At 35.5% G+C, this 20,524-nt stretch overlaps 1 long non-coding RNA gene across 1 annotated transcript in view; it reads right to left on the bottom strand.

Moving 5' to 3' along the window:
* Positions 1-255: 255 nt before the first annotated feature.
* LOC116183737 (uncharacterized) overlaps positions 256-20,524 on the bottom strand; it is a 32,189-nt gene continuing 11,920 nt past the window's right edge. The window contains exons 2-3 of the long non-coding RNA XR_004148423.2: positions 5,083-5,132; positions 256-490 (exon numbers count right to left, since the gene is read on the bottom strand). This is a non-coding gene — a long non-coding RNA (uncharacterized LOC116183737). The remainder of the gene's footprint in view (positions 491-5,082; positions 5,133-20,524) is intronic.

The following is a 20,524-nucleotide window of genomic DNA, read 5'->3' as shown; positions in this document are numbered from 1 at the left end:
AAACTTTCAGCATCCAACAACAATATTCAAATTGCACTTAAGTTATGCATTAGAAAGATGATATTCTGGACATATTGTAAAGCTTTAACTCAGGTTCTTATGATGAAATATGAGTCTGGATTCCTATATCTAGCTCTTATGCTTGGCTTTTTTAGGCCTGCATTACAAAAACAGCTAACTAAGATGGACCAAGGATAATAATTACTGTAGGAAGAGAGGGTTTTTTTTAAAGTTTTTTTTTTTGTTTTAACTCCTTTTTAAAAAACTGATTTCAGAAATTCTAAGAACTGAAATACTATTTTTGATGACATATTCCCTTTTTTTCATTTTCTTTTCAGTCAGAAAATAGTTGAAAATATGGAGATCAAATGTTTCTACTTTCTCTCAACTTCACAGCTATTTGGAAAATTTTTTTCCAATTTGCAAACTTTTGTAACCTTGAGCTGCTCCTTGCTCACTCCCCTCTTCATAGTAGGATGGTGAGAAGAATCTGGGAAAAAAAAGAAAGGTGAATCTAATGGATTAAAATAAGGACAGTTTAATTAAAATACAGCAATTAAAATACAATCCAGTAATTATGATGGTATGGTTATGATGGTGATGAAAAGAGAGACAACAAAAAGACAGAGGGAGGAACAAATCCCAAGAGAGACAAGAGACATACAGTGCAGTTATTCAGCACCCACTGACTGATGCCCAGCCGGTCCCCAGGAGCGATCGATGTCTCCCGACCAACTCCCCCCAGCTCATGCACTGAGCAGGATGCTCTGTGCTATGGAATATCCCTCTGGCCAGTTTGGATCAGCTGGCCTGGCCATGCTGTCTCACAGCTTCCTTGTGCCCTCCTCACTGGAAGAGCATGGGAAACTGAAAAGTCCTCACTTCGACTAAGCATTACTTAATAACAACTAAAACATAAGGGTGTTATCAACAGCATTCTAATACTAAATCCCACATCCACAGGCCTGTACCAGGTACTAGAAAGAAAATTTACTTTAATAAAGACAAATTTACACTACTTATCTTTTTAATGTATACACAAGCACAGAAAACTTGTAGAATTTGCCATAGTTATACAATTCCTGGAAGTAAAGAGCCACTGAAAAATTAATAACACTGCTTGCCTCAATCAGTTTTAGACTTGTTAGGAATATGTTTCAAAGGTAATGAGTGCATTTAACACCTTTTGACTTAAAAAACTGACAGCAGTTCTTTGTCTTAGGAAAATCAGATTTAGCACAGTTTTGTTTAAATCTGAGTGGAGATCTATTGTAGTCAGGCGGGTTTGAAATAGTTTGGTCTTCATTTGTAGCAAAGCAGCAAATACTGTTAACAGTGTAGTACATCACGACAAGTAAATTGAAGGCGAAGTAAAGCAAAAAAAGCTGTTTGAATGCAGGTTTTGAGTCTACCTGAAGGTCATACAGAGAGAAGATGAAAAAAGGCACAGCTCAGACATATAATGCTGCCTTTACTGGTTCTGTTTCTATTCTGATAGTCTGGGGATAAAGCCGTGCAGATATGTCAGGATGAATGATTTTTGGATTTTGATTTCAAGAAGTGCCCTTGTGAGAGTCTGCACAGGAGTAAATTAATGGCAGGAGATGCAAGAAGAGGCTAAGGCATTCTATGTAAGGACTCTGTAGTTATAATTTAAGGGTCAGTTATGACATTCTTCAGTTAAAACCTCAGTACATGTATACAACTTACATTTTATTTCTGTTGAAATATTTGCAGATTACTCCAAAGCCATTTTTCAGCCAATCAGAATTTTCAAAATTAATTTAAGTGTATTTCAAATCTTGTAGTTGCATTTTCTCAAATGAACCATTTACTATACTATGTCTTGGTGTTGAAGCTCAAAGGACATTTGATTTCAATATATATGGTTATGATGTACTGAAACACTATGATAATATTTCAAAGAATTTATGTACCTTCTAGAGCCAGAAAAATACTTTGATATCCATATGCTTTACACAGAGATATAAGACATCCCTCTAAATCGCATATATTCTCTTTTAGCTTATTTACCATAAAGATGCAAACAATCTTTCGGGTTTTTTTTTTTTTTTCCCCTTAGGAAATATTAGTCTACTCTTCTCATACCTGCTCATAAATCTGTAGTAAAAATATTGCTTCCAGAAATATCTTGGGTTGTTTCCCTCTCATCCAGCTTCATGTGTTCTGCAGTTTATATGTGTACACACTAACTAGTAACCCAATGCTCTCTTCAAGGTCAATAGAGAGCAATACATAGTGATTCATCTGACCTATTTTAATCATCTATTTTAGGATGAGATGACTCATGCTTTGAAAGTGCCAATTTTACTCCACTCACTGTGAAAAAGTCTTGACAACTAGCTAACATGAAAATATCTGTACTGCTGATGTCTATATTTGTGATTTCACAAATGCCATTCTATGTGCTATCTTCAGAACTCTCTGATTTCCCCATCCTTTATTTATAAAAATTCTAGTCATCCAATCAATGAGCCAAAATAGAATTGTATAGCACTGCTGAATATGCATATACCATAATATCAACTAGTTAGTAGCATATTTTAAACAATCTCCATGAAAGAAACTCACATGGTTGACTGAATTCAGAAAGTAATTTTTTCAGAGTGAAAGAGCTTCAGAAGCAATTCTTCTCTTGCAGGGCTAACAGAAATTTAACTCAGGAGAAAATATTTTGGTAAAGAGTATAATTGGTGCTAATATAACTAAAAAGGTACACCCCTCTCATATGATTGGATTCAGTTGTTATTGGAAAAGTATTGGAAAAGCAGTATGCCCATAACTTTGACTGTTTTGATAAGGCTGAGAGGTTTTGTACCTTAATCACATCTTAACAGTGAAAACAGTGTTCTGTATGCAGCCCATCCTGAACATAGTTCTTGTTTAATGTGTGATGGGAACAAAAGTTGTTTGACAATTTGTAAAAAATGCAGTTGTTATACATTATGGCAATGGGGTATATAGACTAAAGGGTCAGACAAATGGACCTTTTTGAGTACCCTCCTTCATGTAATGAATGTGACAGTATAATTATATCACTTATCTTTTTGGACATTACTAGACAGATGAATTTTCATCATGAATATGGGAAACTAGTGAAAAACTTCTAAAGTTAAAATCTTACTCCATGCATTAAAAGCATACGTCAATGCCTCAGATATTGTATAAACAAATTTACCTCTCATAATGTATCCTAGGTTTGCTGTATTTTGGCAATTTATCCTTATTCATTAAAAAGCCCCCTCATTTTGATGAGTACAGATGCTGATCCCTAAATACTAAAAGTCAGCAAGAGCTGAAGCTTACTTTTGTAATTTTTGAAACATAGTGCCAGCATTTAGTAGTGTTAAACTCTACTGAAACATGCATAAGCATATGAGTTGAGAGTTTACAAAAGCAATCATTGTCTCAGGCTTCACTGTAAGTGTAACCAACCAACTAACTGTGAATTAATGACAGCTTCCAATTTTGTAGGGTTCTAGAACTGTTATATAAACATGTAGCAATTAATTTTAGAAACAAACGAATTTCCTCTCATGCTTGCTTTATTGGTCATTTTACAGGACTAATAGGTTAATTACATGGCTGGTTAAGGAAAGGCAGAGTTATTAATATCTCAGTATAAATGAAATGTGTTTTTACAGAAGGTATCAACATCAAAAACCAAGCCAAGCAGTGATAGGATATGGATGAAAGGGATCTGGCACTTCAGCCTGTGTCCTGACCAGCGTAGATACTGCCAAGTTTTCTGTCTTAAAAATTGTAGCTTTCTATACTGCTCTACTGAAATCACTGTCTATATGAACTGCCTTGCAATTTCAGCCTTTGTTGTCCTAATCTGAGGAGTTAAATGCTTTGCTAAATTTCCTGTAATTTTGGCAAAAGCTGAAAAAGTGTTATCAAGTGTATCTTCAGCTTTCTGTAGGATGGAGTTGGGTTTGGTTTTTCATGTGCTGGTCTGTTATTGGATATGTAATTTAATTCTTTGCTTGCATGGTATGCAAAGGGATTTTCAGCACCCTAGAGGCATGGTGACCACCTTGAATTGTTTTCAGAAGCTGGGTCTATGAAACTTCTGACAATTATTTACTTGTTTTTTTATGAGCTTTTACTCCTGCCTCCATCTTGCAGAGAGTTGGGAAATCCAAGAAATTATCAGCATGTCCAAGATCTATGAAAATCGGTGGTGATGAAGTTCACTCATTGGATTATGGTATCATATAAAATGAGATATTCAAGGAGCCATGGTCTTCCATTTAAATCAGATACACTTGTGAAACTTAAAAAACTCTGCCCTATTTAGATGGCTTTGGGTATACACAGATAGAACACAACAGCATCATATTTAATATACATATGATGCATTATTTATCCTGATTTTCAGCATGTAAATATTAAGTCCCATATTCTCTTATTCTGTTTATTATTGAGTAGCAGCTTAATTTAATTCAGTAGGCAAAAGATACAGGAAATTTAAGGATGGCCAAGCTACACCATTAAGTGCTTTATAATGATGAATTAAAGAATTACACATCTCAAAAGCATTGTTATTTAAGAAGAAATTCAAAGATATCTAAGAAGTTATTTAATGTCTAATTTATTATGTTTCTCTCAGCTTTAATTGCATTCTAATTTTCTAATTAATTTTAGAATGAATACTCAAGGGCACACCTATTTATCTGCCAATTTTAAGATGCATAATTGTCCTTGAATAACCAGCATAGAATCTTTAAAAAACCCTGAACATAGAGTTATAAATAATAAAATATTTGAACATTAAAAAAAAAAGGACATTTTAGTCACATAAAGATGTGCTTTTTTTTTTAGACTATGTTCTCTGAAACATTAACAAATGTAAGCATCTTTAAAACAGTTCATTGACATTGAAACTGTCAAAAGTTTTCAAGTTGAGGAATATGATACATATTTGTTTCCAGAAATGTGTTAAAATGGCTTGGAAATGACGAACATGTAATATGAAAAGAAGTCAACCATTTATCAGAAGCAGTGCTAAATATGAAAGTTGTTCAAAGTTAGAAGCAGTAAAGTATGGTCACTCACTTTTGAAAAGAAAAGAGTTGAAGAATGAGAGTTCATTCAAGTAGTGCACCCTGGAAAATATATGGACACATAAATAAACAGAAATTCACATATATGCATGATTCTCTTTATTTCAGGTGCAGATAAATTTATTAGCAATCATGTGGTTATTTAATAACAGAGAATTTCAGTCATCTCTCCAAGATGAAAATGTAAATTATAAAGTTTTGGCCAAAAAATATGAATGGAACATTTATGACTGTTAATTGTTGTTAAGGTTAAATGTAATGTCAAATCTATACTGATATACTTTGATCATATCAGTTTCTCATCTGAAATTCTCAAACCTTGTTAAAGTATAACTTTTTAAAAGACTTTAATTTTTTCTTGTGCTAATTTATCTTTTATTAAGATAAAGGTCCAAAATTCATCTGGTCATATGATGATATCTACACATTGATTAGTCATCTTTATTGGAAAATAAATAGACAATTACACTATGTCATCTCTTAATATTTACCACTAAAAAGCTGACATTTCTTTATGATCAGAAATGTGTTTGTGCATTTACATTTTTATGACAAAAACTTCACATTTCCTCAATAACTTTACTCATGTATAGATTTAATCATTACATGCTGATGAATACTTGCAGTACAGATACTATGCATTTGTTTAAATATTCAAATAATTTCTTGAACTTAATTTTCTTAGAATAATTTTTAATTTCAAAAACATAAAAATAGTTTAAGATTTTTCAGAGCTATGTTTAAAAAGAATTATAACTGTCCTGGAAATCAAACACAGATTTTCTCTAGAAATAATAATCCGTGAAAAGAATCCTTACAAATCCTAGTCAAATAGCATTTCAAGAAAACTTACATGTACCTGATTGTCTTCTATTAAACTGACGGAGAGCCCAAAACCGTAAGCAATTATGATAATTTTAGTTTAATAACACTATTTCAAACTCTTGTCTAAAAAAATAGATTAATAACATCTCAAATGACTTTTATCTAATTATGTTTTATTTTTTGAGTGCTCATATTTAAATTAATTAAGAAACCTCAAAGTTTTCTAAAAATCTTCAGTATTTTAGAGCAACAGGATGTATTATTTAAATGCTTTTCTGTTTTGTTTTGTTTTTGGGTTTTTTCTACAATTATTCAAAAATGCATGGGAATTTTTATTGTCTAACATCATCTACCATTAGTACAGTACTAAATAGATACTGTTACACACATATGAGAATTATTCTGGTCTCTAGATCAGCTTTGTTTCTTTCTTTGTGATTAAAAAAAATAACAAAAAAAATTACTAGCTTCACTCTTCTCTTGAACAGTAATTTTAATCTTTATATGCTTCCTTAAAGAAAAAAAAATCATAACTCTTGAGAACTTACAGCATTGATTTTCTATTAAGAAAGTGACAAAATCAGCAAAATACTATGGAAAAAATTGGTAGGTTAGAAATATTACAATGTTAGCCAAATATAGCATAATATTAAGCAATCAAGTCACTTAGATTTATTTATTTGTTGGAGAGATTTCATTAATAAGTATAGCACAAGTAAAACAAAGGCATCACGTCATTATACCTAACCATAAAATTATATGGGCTTTGTGTTCCGCAGCTCATAAAACAGTATTCCCAAATGTAGTCTAATCTTAAGAGACTCAGTGTTTTTACATTTTCATAACTGCCACAAAACATCTGCAGCAAAAACATGTATGTGTTCCTAGGATTGGCTTTTTTAATCTATTTTAAATAGCTGGTCTGTTTATGGTCTAGCTCTGCTTCTGTGGCTTCTTGATGAAAAGCAGAAAGATAAGACCCTGTATAATAAAGTTATTCCTAATTTCTGTTGCTTAAAAGAAGCAAGTCCTTGCTTAGAGACTTTTGGAAAGAAATGACTTCTACTTTTTACACCGTTAATCTGGTAGTTTGACCCCAATTCTGTACCCTAAAGCAGCATGCCAAAATATGCAAAGCTCTCACAGATTTTCCTTAACTGTGTACCATCTTTTGAAGTGCACATGATACAGAATATGAAAGTTTAAATCAACAGTTAAGTCGCTTTTGGGATCTGCATTGATCCTTCTTTTCCCCTTTATTTTTGTACGTGTCAAATTAGCACAGAAGCCCCCTGGACTACAGATTTTATATTTATTTTATATTTCATGATCTTTAAAATAAAAATTCAGATTCATGAATTCTGCAAACTGGTGGAGCAATTTGAGGAAAACTTAATTTTTTTCCTTGAAGAAACATAAAAGTTTCATTTTCTCTGATTCATGGGATCATGTACTTGGAGGTGACCTGAAGTAATGGGAAGGCACATGAGCACCTGCTAAAAATTGTGAGGTAAATTTGGAAAAAGGTATACAAATCTGCAAAGCAGCAGAACAAGCAAAAGTGCAAATGCACAATTTCAGAAATGAGGAAAATGGAGAAAGAAAGAAGGAGGTTATTGCAAAGCAGAACATTCTGAGGCCACGCAAGAAAAGCACCTGAGTCAATTTCTTAGCACAGAGATCAGCCTAAGCAACTGGGTAAAAAGAAATCATCGTGCAGACCAGATCCACCCAGCAGAGCTTCCCACAAACACAGTCTTGTCATTGCTGCCGTACTTTATGCCTGCTCAGGGTGATGGTTTCTTGGATGCTGAGCTGAGGAGAGGAAGTGGCTACTGCTGTGATAACTACTTGTCTTAAAAGGAGGCAAAAGAGGCAGTAAAAGGCAGTAAACCCTACATCATGTCTTTTTCCTGCACACAACATCAGTGTGTCAAAGCACACAGAGTGCCTTGAAAGCGCAGGGCCAGCAAAGCTGTGGAATGGCACAAGATCATGCCAAACTCTTTACTGGGCAGAGGCAATAAAGGGTCAAGCAGCCCTCCCAGCACTGGTAAGGGGTAGCTATTCCAGTCTCCTGGGGAGAAAGTGAATCTGGGAAAAATGAGGGTTTTCACTGTTGTTGAATTATATTATCCAGGAAAACTTGTCATTTGTTTTTATTGTACTTCTTTCTCAGAGCAAGTGTTGTCCCAGGGAGGCAGTCTTTTCCTCGTGTTTGCTGTTGCTCAAAAAGCCAAAACTTTCTTACTGGTGCACATTCCTTACAAACAGGTCTCAACGAAAAAAAAAAAACTCCTTCATCTAAAGTTATCATCTCCTTCTTATAGAAATGTGTTGGCTGCTGGCTCCTCTATTGGAATAGGGGTCTCTTGGACAGTGACATGTCTAACAGCAGTGAAGACAAAATGTTAAATCTAGCTCTCACAGCTGTCCCTTACACCTTACTTGGACCTAAATAAGTAAGTTATGCTAGCTTCACATCCATGTTTCTAAGAATTAGAAAAACATTACAGATAGGTCCTGCTCCTCACTTCCTAAGATGATATATTATGACTTTGTTTCTTAAAGGTGGTGTTCTCTTACTTGCACTTTCCCTTCAACATAAAAAGAAATCAGGGGACAAAAAAGCAGAGAGGGCTCACCAGAGGTGAAGCTAAGAATCTGTGTCTCCTACTTTTCAGTCTCTGACAGCATTTATGTGAAATTTCTGAAAGTCAGGACCATTTCAGTTCTGTACATCAACAAGAGATATAAATATCCAAACTGCTTCTCCCAGTGTGATGGTGGAGGTAAAAAAGTCAGAAGTGATGAAGAACATGGGCATATATATAATTTTCTTGATGAAAGTTAGCATAAACAAAGTGGACTAGAGGGGAAATACAAATTACAACAAAATTATGATCCTTTCTGCAATGGATGTAGGAAGCCCAGCAGCTGGATACTCTTAGCATTTATTTTTTTATTTCCAAAGCTTTGCAAATGGATTTAGTGCATCATGTTTACTCTTCAGCACCTTGACGAAAGGAAACCTTAACTGCAGCAAAGCTGTGGTGTATTTAGCACAATTTATCATCTCTGTTTCTACAGACATTTCTGTTCACACTCTGGGTGCTGCAGCAACTAAAGTTAAAGGAAAATCTTGTCTTGGAACAATGGATCTCTGCAACCTTGTGTTCTAGGACTGACATAGATTTAAGGACCACCAGAACTGACAAGACCTAGGTGTATTGTTGAAAAGGAAAGCTTTTTGATTAAATTCCTGTTTTCTGTAAATGCTATGCAGATGCTATTCAGTTATTTCATAAAGGTTTTGCCATGTGGTACATCGATCAGGAATGCAACATTTTCTGGTAGAACCCATTGCTCTTCTCTAGGAGAACTCCACTTGGTGACAAAGCCTCTTTAACCAGTTTAATTAAAATTTTACTCTGGCAATCTTTTGTAGTTAAAATGCTTTTCTAATTGCTACTTGAACAAAACAAACTATTTACAAATTATCATTCTTGAAGGAAGCAAGGAAATAGTAACTATCTGCTCAAATTTTCTTCTGGGTAAATGCTTACTTGAGATCTTGAAAATCCTTGAAGTGAGTATTTATAAGTAAACATAATAGTGGTTAGAGACTTCAAAGACTTAATCGCAAGAAGATTTAATGTGAGAAAATATTATTAAAGTAAAATTAGTATAAACTAACTTTAGTCATGCCAATGTTCTGTATCTAGTAAGATAGTCTGTTTTTTCTGTAATCAATGGCAATGGACAGGGAAGTCCTAAGGCTATTAGTCTTGACTGCATTTGACACTTTACACTGTGAAATGCTTCTCTGACAACTGACTCCAAAGGGAGTCCAGATAATAGACTTGATGCCCAACTCTTATAAAGCTAAATAAAATGAATCTCATTCTTCATTTCCAGATAATAATAGATGCAATCATTACAATTGCTCCATTTCCACAAACACCCACAGTTCATTACAAGACTAACACATAAGCATGATATTATTAACATAATTATTCTGGATAAAACACAACTATGCATTTCAATAAAAATGGGATCAACTTATTTTATTATCCTTTTTTTCTTTTTTAATTGCAGTCCTTGATGTACTTAACTACTCTTCATTCTAACAGGAGAATATTATGTATTAAATTTTCTCTCCTTGAAATACTATTTTTCCCCAGATTTTCACTATGCCCTTCACCTCCATTTGTTCCCCTTTCAATAAAATTGTTTTGCTTCTTTCCATAAGAGCAAGGATACCTCTTTTAATGACTCACTGTACATCCTGAAGTTGCATTCTGCTCTCGGTGTGTATCCACACTCCTGCTTTGTTGGTTATCATTCTCAGTAAAACATCATTAAAACCACTTTGGGTGAAATCCTACTTTGCTGTAGAGGTCACTAGAAAAATTTCACTTGAAAAAGTTTTCAGTGGGACAATATATACTTCTGTTTGTGAAGAGACCCATATGAAAAATTTAGCCTTCTACAAATCACCCAACCAGTCGGAATTTCTCTCTTTAGAATGCTAAAGAGATGCTATGCAGGGCACACGAAGCTTCACCCACTTGTCAGGGCTTAACTCAAACAGGAAAAGAACAGGCATGCACTTAATTATTCTGGTAATGAGCATCCTGGTGATGTAAGTAGCATAAATGTAAGTTATTACCTGAGTAGTATTTACTTTATTTCTTAACAAGTCTAAGTCCATAATATTAGAGCAGTCTTTTTCACATATTTCAGGTTTCACTCTGAACATCTTTTGTTACATACTGCATAACTAATTACTGTTAAAGCAACATTATTCTAGAGTAACACGGTTATTGAATGCTCCAAAAAGACACCCACCCAGCATTCTCCAAATCTTCTAATGATGGCTGTCTCTTTTCATTCCTTCGTTGTTGCCCTGACTGTAGAATTTGCTGAGCTTAAATTGTTCTTGTTTTCAAGGGTGCAGATGTTCAGCTTTTCCAAGAAAAGGCTGTGGTTAGCCAGTTTGCACCTCAGATTTCACCTTTAAAAGATGAAGACTCTTAAGGCTTCTCCACTTTGCAATAATTCACTTCTGCAAAGTTAAATTACTTAACAACTGCAAAATATGCTGAGATCCTGCTGTAAAGAAGTTATGATATGGAAGCTACAAAATGGAAGTATAATGCTTACAAATGCAGAGAATCAGCAGTTTGGGTGACAGGTCATTTGCAAACAGAATGTGAGAGAGAACAAGGTCTCCAGGGAGTAATTTAGTTCATTGTCTGAAGATTTATACCTGCTGGTGTTGCCAGCTGAATAGGTTTGTTCCATACAAAAATACAAGTTGATCTATTATATGACTTTTTAAAATTCTTCCAAGTCTTTATTTCAGAGAGAGATATTATCTGGTTAATGTACATGCTGTTATAGCAGGATGGGGTGGTGCATTTGAAATAAATCAGTTTAGTTCAAATGAATCGTTATTTCGGAAAATTCTTGTGACAGGCACTTTATTGTTGCATCATTAATAGTGCTTCTTAAAATAATATAATTTTGTTTTGTGTGAACCATAGGATTTCAAACTGGATGTCATTCTAGGGCTTCTGCAGAAGATAATAATCAAACCAACAGAAAGGCTTGAAGAGATGCCTCATGATTTATTCTGTCTCCGAATGCTGACATTCTTATATGTATTGACAATCCATTGACATATACTGTAATGGCTCCGAAACAACTTTTCAGATTATCTTAATGATCTGATAATAAAGTATTTTAATAAGATTTTTTCCCTTTCTGTTATGCAGTATTTTTCCTTCTGCTCTTGATAAAAATGTAAAACTTAAAATAAGTTTTGTCTGGTATTTTTATACAGTTCGATGTTTAACATTGTGTGAAAAATGCTGTTTGATGTAACTGTGCAAAAAATGTGTCTTCCTATTAACTTCTTATGAACTCTGCAAAAATGCCTGCCTTATTTTTGCACAGCTCAGTTTTATATTAAACAATCTGATTTTCTCATAAAGGGGATATGTGGAACTAAACTTCTCACTAATTCTCACCATGTCACTACTCTTAGGAGAGCTGCAGTTGCCACACTGAAGCATAAATGCTGCATGACAATCCCCAGAACAGCATTTAAAATATTATGTAAAAGTAAAAGAAATACTTTGTCCATTACTTGGCAGAATTCTTTCTCTCTGTCCTGTTAGTGGCAAGTCTCTCTTTCCCTTTCTATCACACATTTTCCAGTTTGATTGAAGAGTTCCCTTTGATTGAAAAGAGATTATATAAAGGGAGTAACAGAGAATAAGAAATTGAAAAAACACACCAGCTTATTCTTATCTTGTAAAAGAAACAGAATATAAAGATTGGCTCAGATTAGAATTCATAGAGTAAATGATGGTACAGAAGAAACTAAATGGTAATATTCATTTATAATTCCGGGGCAGGAAACTGAAATAATTTTATGATCATTAGGATATCACTGAAATACTAAAGGACAACACTAGAAACTCAGAAGTCTGTTGACAAGAAAACTTCTGAATCAAAAATACAGCTGACTTATTTTTTGACATATTTCATTCTTTTTTCTAACTAGCCCCTTACAAAAGTGCTTGCAATATGTTAGAAAACATATATATGTCCAGGAATCTTCTAGTGATGTGGAAAATTGCAATAAAAATATTTCTACCAGTATCAATTGATAGGAAATATAAACACAAGTGTAGTAGATAGCAAGAGGATGAGAACCATACAAGTGGTGGACACTTACAGGAGCAGGCCATCAGGATCCTATCACATGCCTACCACATGCTTCAGTTCTTCAGAAGAAGAATCAGAAGATGATTTGGCAGAATCAGAGATGGTGAATACATCCTGATCACTCACAGAGGCAGGATGGTTGGATCCTGATGCATCTTTGACACTCATCCACAACCGATACCCTCCTAATAAGAGCCCTGCAAGTGGGGGGATAGACTGGGAAACTGGTGCTGCTTGTCATTGCAGGCCATCCTGGACAGCCTCCCTGGATACTTGCCAGACTACTTACATGCATTCCTGTGTGTGCTAAAATGTGAGTATTAGGGGCTTAGTCAGTGGTATTCTAAAATAAATTAGCATTTGCATTCTGTAAGACCTGAGAGTGCTGTGAGACCATTCTGTGCACCTGAGATACTGCACTGACCCTCATCAATGCCACTGATATAAGGATGAAGAAGCACACACAGCCCCATCTATACTGTGCCATTTTCCCACAAGCAGCTGGAGGCTTCTTGCAGTTGTAGACAAGGGGACCTCTCTTCATCACCTGCCTCATCTATCTAAAGCTGGCCTAGAAATTAAATTTTCTGATTTGTGAACAATTGGCTGGTTCTTTTGTTTTGTGTGGTCTTGTGTGGGAAATATCCTGGGCCTTTTCCTTATTGTCCTCATTACACTGATGGTCTTTACGTATATTTACAGGTAAAAACATAGATATCTGTAGATATTCATATATAGTCATATATATATATATATGCATATCTTGTCTTCCTTATGGGAAGGAAATGGAGAGCCATTTAGAGGCTAATCTCAGATCTTCTAGGTGTGACACTTTCAAATCACAAAGTCCAGCCCATTAAAGAGCAGTTTGAAAACGTGCAGTGTGAGCCAGTATCCAGTCTTTGGATCAATCAGATCAGCAAGGGGCAGTGCTCAGCCTGTGGACATGGGCTCCATGCAGACGTCAGGATGGAGACATTTGTTTTGAAGAGTGCAACTGGGATGTTCTGCACTCAACTCTAAGAATTTTCACCGTTGAAGGAAAGCATATAATTTTTTTCCTGTTTTCTCCTAGAAAATATCCATTAGCCATTGAATTCTGTATGGGTTCACATAAAGACAAATATTTTTCCTATAAATTATTTTTTGATTGAGATATCTTTATATTTTGCATCAAATCTGGGAAGGACTTTACTAAGGATTTTTTCCAATACTTCATTTTAAGGATTTTATTTTAAAAATCCTCAAATGATCAGAAATCCATGAATCTAAATCAGTGACAATAATACTGCTATCTTAATTATATTTTGGCTCCTTCTCCAAATCATGTTAAAATCTCAGCTTAGCCAAGGATATAAGCAAGTTTCAATAATTCAGATGTCTCCACATTAGAATATGACATGAGAGCAGTCACAGGACTCTTAATTCTGTTTTAGTAGAATCTAGTGGATTGCTACTTATGTACAATTCTTTTTATTATTATTTGAGTCAATGAGATTGCTAATCAAGTAATATGAAGCAACTAATGTATAGGAGGAGGCTAATGTCTAATGGAATCTCAGAGCCATAAATTCATTTGGGATTTAACATCTGTGGTGTTCACCTATGGTGCTATCTGTTCTGATTCTTCAAGCCACACCTCTCTGAGAAATGTCAATGCATAGAATGAACTGCATAATAGTTCTGTTTGACACCAAATATCATATCCTCATGATGTGTTGAGAAAAGATACTGGTGCAACATCGAAGGAGTGCAATAAAAACTAAAAAAGATATGTCATGAAAACTATTAATTCTGTTGCATGACCTCACTTGGAGGTGTTGAAGTAACTCCAGGACAGGTGCAGTGCAAGGCTCAGTGGATTAGACTGGTCTCTGCTAAATGGAAGGTTGCCTTGCCCCACCGTGTCATCCAAGGACAAAAAGAGTGCAAAAGAGTTTTGAGTTCCCACTGAAACAAAGTCCTTCCCCGAAGCTGAACTCAAATCCCATGTAGTTCATTGTTAAGGTACCCCTCATGCTTGATGATTGACTGCCTTGTCATGCATGAGATATCAAAACAACTCATATTTGACTCAATTAAATTACCTCTTAAATCCCATTAAATCAGGTCTCCTAATCACATAAAAAATGCTTCATCACTAAGTTTTAAATATCCTGTATGGTCTGCAAAATTGATGCCTTGCATTTCAGTAGCACCAAGCTGAGTTTTTGCAGTTTTTGTATAACATCTGAATATTTTTTATCTTTACTGCAACAGTGTTCATATGTTTTACTATTGTACTTGTACTAAATGCCTCAGCAGATCTGTAGGTCTTCTTCACAAACAATTGACAATCAAATGATAAATTCTGAAGATGGTTTTCTTTCACAAAACATTTCAGTGGACCTCATCTTGTATGACCTAGCATAGAAGAAATGCTAATTTCTGTGGGTTGTGCTACTGAACTTGAATTTATTGCATTGTGCATCTGCTAGAAGTATTGGTTAACCAGAACAAAATTGGCCAAACTGTTGTTAGAGGGGAGAATCAGCTTTTTTTGCTACATATGATTCAAATTTCTCACCTTCTGAAGTCAGCATCCTATTTAGCCACTACAGAGAAACGGGTGCTTTTAGGGATTATGCATTTGACTTGCTTCAGACATAGATTTAGGATCAAATGGTTTTATATCTTACACAGTGGTTGTTTTGTGGGGTTTTTGTTTCTAATGAATATGAAGTGAGTAGAGTGTAGCTCAGCAATAAACATGAAAGAGAGAAGTTCAGTGAGATGCAAATCTTCCCAGCAGACTACAAGTGATATAAAGGACTGTATGTCACAGATACTTATGCCATCTTCAGTTATTCTGTGCTTCTGTTGTTCAGACAAATGCTTTGCCTGTTTTATATTGAACTAGAGGCTGCACTAATGAAAATGACTGCCTGATGCAAAATAATTTCAGTTAAACAATGCTGAACTTTGAGAGATACTACTGGCAACAAGACTCCAATTTGACCCTGTGCCACTGATTGTGAGCCTCTGGGATCTGCTGTTCAGCCAGTTCTCAATCCACCTCAGTCTCTGCCTATTCTGTTCACACCTCCTGAGTTTATCTATGAGGATATTCTTGCTCTTTTGGAAGGCTGGGATGATATTTACTTTCTTCCAGTCCTCAGGAATCTCTCCTGTCCACCACAACCTTTCAAAGATATTTCTGAGTGCCTTGTTTATGGTATCTATCAGCTTTCTCAGCACTCATGGATGCATCTTGTCAGGGCCCATGGATTTGCTGATGTTAAGATCTGACCCAGTGGGCCATGACCAAGCAAAATTCTTCCTTCCACTGTTCTTTACCCTCTCTCCTGGTTAAGATATTCCTGAGAGTTGGTCTTGTTGGCGAAGCCAAATGCAAGAAAGATTTCATTTGAAAATAACCTCTTATAGTATCATGTTGTTGTTCCCTGGGAGAAAACAAAGTTGCTCCATGCAAATAAAATGCTGTGAGTCCCGAACTCTAACTCAAATGTCCCTTGGGATTCAAAGAATGTTCAAGTCACACATCAGAATCAGTACCTCACTGCTGACTGTGTTGTCATGGTGATTCCTCTTCTCTACTGGTTTTATGAGAAGGCTCTAGAGGCCCACAATACCTCATAGTATGTTTCTAAAAGGTCAGCAATGCTCTTGGTAGTATAGAGTTTGGAAACCATGTCCATCAGTAGTCCTTACTTCAGTGAAGGTTGGTGGCTCAAAGCAGAGCTTGTTTGGGAAACTGACCATCAGACCAGTTTTCACTTTTAATTTTGCAAGCCACAGTCCTTGCAACCTCAATACGTGTGACACTTGAAATACAGACTTCTCTTGCTGAAAAGAAAGTTGCAGAAGCTCAGCTGTCCTTCTGCCTGTGTTACATACTTGACAAAGTCATTCTGGCCAGGTTTTTATGCCTTTTTTCTCTCCAGCATCAGAATGTGAGGGAAATTGCCTAATGCTGAGATAATTTCTTCAGCTCTGGTGAATGTACTTAAAGAAAACAAATATAACTCACCATTTTTACATAATGAGATGTTTTGTTTTTCCTCCCTCTGCAGCATTTGAATAGAGTATATTCAATATACTCTATTCAAATATATATATATAGAGAGAGTATATTACTAAGAAGATAAGTTATTACATTTCTATGAAAGCAGATCATCTTAAAATTAGATCATGGTTTTCTCTTAAATGTTCACGTTTAATTTTCAGTGTGGACTTTCTAATCTCATAGATAAGCCCAGAACCAAAGCTCAATGAAGGGATTTTACAGCTGTCGTTTATTATGTTTTCAGTCAACCTCATAAAACACATTTTACTTGCAGATATGCATGAATACAGCAAGGAAGGCTAGCATGTAAACAACAAGCTTCTAAGCATTAGACACAGAGGTATTCAGGGAAGGAAACAGTAGTTGCACCCAGTAAATATGCTGCCAGTCTCAGACTTGTTCAGTCTGTAGGGCAAAGAGTTTACCATGCCTTTGTGTTTATGTATGGTTAGAAATCAAAATATCAAATTTGTATTACTTTTAGTAATTTGAAGCCTTTTGAAGTGAGCAAAAGAGCTGTAGCTACTTTACTGGGAGCCTAGAAAGTGATAAAAAAGGATTCCTAAGGTAAGGATTCTAAAGAACAGCACTAAACATTAAAAATGTGAGTAGTGAGATTTCTAAAGCAAGAATCAAAAGAGACATATCTGACTGTGTAGTCTCTTTTACCCTTTCTCATGCATGTCACATTGACTCATGAACAGTCTTAGTTCTTTCAGACTAAAGTTGAGACATTTTCTGTGGAACAGGCAACAGTATCCAGTACTTTTCTTTTGTGGGGTCTCCTGATTCTCATTTGAACTTCTACAAACAGCTGTAATATGAATAAACCAGATTAATCATCTACTTTGCTGACAGTTGTATTCACCAAAACTGAATAAACAAAGCAAAGTAACCTAAACTTAAATTATTGCTATAGTTTGCAGATAATTGTCGGCTGTGATGTGGATAATTGTGAAATCCATGTGGTTTTTTTGCACTCATTATATTAAATGTTTCTTAATGACTACTCACTTTTCTTTACGTATGAAAAGTGTACATTGTATAGTCAGTGAGCCTTCCCATGCTAGCAAGTGAGGAAACACAGACCCAGAGCAGTCTTCAAAGGAAGACAAAGGGTAGATACAAACCCTACAATTTCTAAAGGAATTTAACATGTATGGTTAATTTGTTTAAACTTGTGGCAACATTTGCTGAAATGTTTATTTACCTTAGAAGAGCTTTCACAACATTGACTTAATATGATATGTATGATGGAAAGCCCTAAATCATTCTAATAATTATTATTCCTAGTACATCCATCAGAGGTTTCTCAACAGAAGGGATGGTTACCTTTCTTTCAAACAGTTCTTTATATCTTTTTAGAACAATGGCTGAGGACACAAACTAACATATTCTATGTTAGTGACTATACCCACTTGCATACATTATGAATAGCTTATTTTATTTTCATATCTTTAATATTTTAGAAGAGTTTTTAGGCAGCTAGAATATGATCCATGAACAGTGTAGTATGAGAGTCTAAATATAAATATAAAATGTCAGAAATATGTTGTAATGGATTTGCTTCAATTCCTTTTATAATAAAATTCAAATTAAAATTTGCAATATTCAAAAAAGAGCTGATAATCCAAATTCACATCTCCAATTCAGAAGGAGGGAAGTAGATACCCAAAAAACTTAAAAGATTTCCAAAAGGAAAAATTAAAAAAGTGGAATACAAAATTTTAACACAAATTTGTGTTATTATAATCTGAAGCAAATAGTATATCACCCTGCAAAACAAGTTGAAAACAGCTCTCAAATGAGGGCAAACACATGTTCTGTGGAGCTCTTAATTGTCTTCAAAAAGAATAATTTGACTTGTTACACCAGCCTTTTAGTTTATACTAATCGGCAAAACTGTACCATCATCAAGCAAGAGCAAGTAAACTGTTAATTCATCAAAGGCAAGCAGAGTCCTACCTAATATTTTTGTGTTGCATATAAAAGAAGTCATTAAATATTTGAGTGCATCAAACGGTCTTCAGTTCTGTTCATGTTCAGGACTTCACAGATGTGGTTTATCTTTCCAGGGAGAGAACATCTTTTAAGGAATCTATTCCATCCTTCTTGCACCACTTGTTCTATAGTTAACCAACAGACTCTAAAACACATCTTTATCCCCTGGTTTGTAGATCCTTAGGTGGCTGGTAGGCAGGTGAATAGAGTCTTTGTTCATGCTCTTCTGTTTTTCAATGGGATGCTGTCCTCTAGATGCTGCTTAATTATCCACTGCATTTATTTCTATAGATATGTATTCCATTTATACTATTAACAGTGATTTCCTTTAGAACCAACTTTTGTGAAAAGAGGTCACTAGCTCTCTGAGGAAGATGACAGATCTCCTTAGTGTTATTACAGAATATTTGCCTTTTCCGGAAAGCTGTATGTTTCTAAATACTTCAAAAGGACAGAGTTCAATCAAAATAGTGCAGAATCAGACTATATATATATATATATATATATGTAAATATATGGATTTTAGACAAATGCAGGCAAGAAGTAAACCAGTTGGCAATTTGTGTATGCCAACAACAAATGCCATAAAATTAGAAATAGGAAATGTCCCTTTTTCAGATTAAAGAATGGTATTTTAAGTCAGTTCTTCATATCAGGAAACTGTTAAACATCATATAGTCAAAAAATTATTTAGATCTAAGACCATGAAGTCCAACCAGCACTGCCAAGTCCACACTAAACCCTTTACTTTTAAATACCTCTGGGGATAGTAACACAACCACCCTTTAGACAGCCTGTTCCAAAGCTTGACAATTCTTTCCATGAAGAAATATTTCCTAATATCCAAACTAAACCTGCCCAGGTGTAACTTGAGGCCATTATCTCTTGTTCTATCATTTGTTACTTGGGAGAAGAGGCCGACCCCACCTGGCTGCATCCTCCTGTCAGGCAGCTGCAGAGAGCAGTGAGGTCCCCCCGAGCCTCCTGTTCTCCAGGCTGACCCCCCCAGCTCCCTCAGCTGCTCCTCACAGCCCTTGTGCTCCAGCCCCTTCCCCAGCCCCGCTGCCCCTCTCTGGACACGCTCCAGCCCCTCAATGTCTTTCTTGCAGTGAGGGGCCCAGAACTGAGCCCAGGGTTGGAGGTGTGGCCTCAGCAGTGCTGAGTGCAGGGGGACGGTCACTGCCCTGCTCCTGCTGGCACAGCAGTGCTGATATAAGCTCAGATGGTTACACAGACACACTGCTGGCTCAATTCAGCCACTGCTGGCCAGCACACCCATCTTGGAGCTGGACAATACCCCTAGGGCATCTACAGTGTCACAGGACAATGATGCTTATGTAGCTTACCCACTCACAAACCACACTATCAAAAGCTAATCAGACTTTTGTGGTCCAGCATTATGTGTCCAGAATTATGTCCCATGTACAAGTTAAGAGATTTGAATATCTCTATTATCAATATACAAGGCAAGAAAATTAACATCTGGTAAGGGCATTGTTCAAAGTCTAGTATTTTTCTTGTTCCACAACCTTTTTGGATGTCATTCTTTTCTAACAGTCCCTCTGAAAGCAATAATCCACCAGAGATTTCCATAGAGGGACATGTTTTTATCTAAACCTCGACCTTGATTTTTAACTTTTTATTTTTACTGTGATTTTGGTCTCATCAGGATGAAAATGTGTTTCTAAAGAAAAGAAAACATTCAAAAGTACTGAAAAGGCATGTAGCAAAAATACTGTATAGCAAGAGTGTGGCTGCCAACAACTTGACCAAAAACTGTCTGAAACTGCAGTGTTCCTATGAA

Source organism: Lonchura striata, chromosome 2 (genome assembly GCF_046129695.1).
Source record: "Lonchura striata isolate bLonStr1 chromosome 2, bLonStr1.mat, whole genome shotgun sequence".
NCBI classification, from domain to species: Eukaryota; Metazoa; Chordata; class Aves; order Passeriformes; family Estrildidae; genus Lonchura; species Lonchura striata.
This window is presented reverse-complemented; position numbering and strand designations above follow the sequence as displayed.